This window comes from Mirounga leonina, unplaced genomic scaffold (genome assembly GCF_011800145.1).
Source record: "Mirounga leonina isolate KUSES-001 unplaced genomic scaffold, KU_Mleo_1.0 Mir_108, whole genome shotgun sequence".
In the NCBI taxonomy this organism is placed as follows: domain Eukaryota; kingdom Metazoa; phylum Chordata; class Mammalia; order Carnivora; family Phocidae; genus Mirounga; species Mirounga leonina.
The window spans coordinates 2642687-2644980 of record NW_023270237.1 but is presented as its reverse complement, the minus strand read 5'-3'; the positions used below and the strand labels follow the sequence as shown (position 1 = coordinate 2644980).

At 42.0% G+C, this 2294-nt stretch overlaps 1 pseudogene; it reads left to right on the top strand.

Moving 5' to 3' along the window:
* The first annotated feature begins 229 nt into the window (after nt 1-229).
* LOC118019355 lies at nt 230-1767 on the top strand (annotated as a pseudogene).
* Nucleotides 1768-2294: the final 527 nt, after the last annotated feature.

Genomic DNA, 2294 nt, shown 5'->3' with positions numbered 1-2294 from the left:
GAGCGTGGGCTTTTTGTTAATAAATAAACTTTCATTAAACAGATGTTTATAAATATTTCTTGAGTCCTTAATATATACCATGCACTATTGAATGCTCTGATGATATAGCAGTGAATAAAAAAGAAAAAGACTATAGAGCTTACATTCTAGTGGGACAGACAGGCAATGAACAATGGACTAGAGAGTTGGCATAGTAATGAGTGCTGTGCAAAGAAAAACACCATCAATGATGAAGCGTAGACTGGAGGATCCTGAAAGGCTTCTGGGGAAAAATGACCTTGAGGTTAAGACCTACATGACAAGAAGGAGGTAGCAGGAAGACCTGGAGGAAGGGCAGGGAAGATGCTCCCAGCAGAAGGAGCATCAGGTAGAGAAGCCATGAGTCCCGAAGGGCCTGGGCACATTTCATAAACAGAATTTAGGCTGGTGGGCTGGAGCCTACAGAAGAAGGGTAATAGGGCAAGGGGTGAGGTCAGAGAGGCAGGCAGGGGCCAGACCAACGGCAGGCTTTGTAAGTGGGAGAAGAAGTTTGGTTTTAACTCCAAAGGCAATAGAAGCCACTGGAGGGTTTTAAGCAGGGGAGTCATATGTTCTAATTTACATTTAAAAAAGAACATTCTCGATGCTGTGACAAGAGTGAATTATAGGAAGGAGGAGGGAAGCAAGGAGACCAGTTAAGATGCAAGGGTGGGTACTCTGGGTCAGAGATGGTGATCTCTGAGCAAGGGCAGAACTATGATCCAGACAGACCCAACTACTTGACTCACTAGTGAGGTGAAGCAGGTAAAGTCAGCTTGCTAAACCCTAATTTCTTCACCCATTTTCTGGAGTTGGGAGATTTGACTGGGGGATTACCTGAGATGAAACAGAGTGCCTACTACAAAGCCAAAGGATAGCATGCTGGCAGTCTAGATCGCGAGTCAGCAAACTGGCTCGTTTGGCCCACCACTTGTTTTTGTTAGTAAGTGGGAATGTAACCATGCCCACTTGTTAGGTATGATTGCTCTCATTGTACAACAGTGAGGTTGTACCCAGTTTGTTGTAACAGAAACCACATGGTCTTTAAAACCTAAAACACTTAATCTCTGGCCCTTTACAGAAAAGGGTTGCTGACCCCGATCTAGATTATAGTGAAGAGTAGAAGGAATGTAATACTGATGTACTCTATCTACACCTAGGAAGCAGTGCATTCAGAGAAATACTAGTGGCATGTCATGCGGTATATTTGTCAAGTGCTCTGTGAAAGAGAAGGCCCCAGCTGTAAAGAAGTGATTAACAAAAGCAAACATTTAAAATAAACTTCAAATGTCATTGTCTTATAAACCAACAAGTAACATCATGTAACATTTATATAACATCATGCCAAAAAATGGTCAGAAGAGGTAGAAAATCTGTACAGATTTCAGCAAGCAGGATATCAGAATGAAATTGACTACAAATAGGTGAAAGAAGTTTCTATGGTTTCTATGGTAGATCGTTGGCCAGAGATGCAATACGTGAATAAACTCCAGAGAAGGGACAATACTTGCTATTACTACAACAAACAGACAGAGTGTGATGACAGAGAAGTCCACAAAGTGAAAATGTATGCATACTAGCCTTTGTTCTTTGTGTTACTCATCATTAGTTCTTAAGAATTCATTGCTTCATTCTACTTCATGTAAATGTCATTTTACAAAATAATTCAAAATGCAGACTTCAGTGGAATGTTTTGAAACACAAAAGCCATGAAACCTGGTCTCAATTATCCTGTTTTGGATAACTGCAGAGGCATGAAAGTTGAAAAAAAATAGTCTTGTTAAAATCGTTCACTATGGATTTATAAATTCAGTGTAAGAGAGGATAAGTAATGGAGAGGCCAAGTAATATATTCCAATGAATTGGAAGACCCATATGTGAAATAACAGTTCAGTCAGGCAGTCAACAAGTATTAATTTAGCATTAAGCCTGTGCTGGAGCCGGTGCTGGCTGCTGGGATCTGCAGTGGTAGACATATACCACTTCCTGCTATCACAGTACTTTGAGTTTGATGTTCCCTTTGGGGAAGACCTGCAGGACAGCGCGTGAGTATCTGTGTGAAGAAAGGAAGACCCTGGGGCGCCTGGGTGGCTCAGTTGGTTAAGCATCTGCCTTCGGCTCAGGTCATGATCCCAGGGTCCTGGGATCGAGTCCTGCATTGGGGTCCCTGCTCACTGGGGAGCCTGCTTCTCCCTCTGCCTCCCCCACTGCTCATTCTCTCTCTGACTCTCTCTTAAATGAATAAATAAAATATTAAAAAAAAAGAAAAGAAAGGA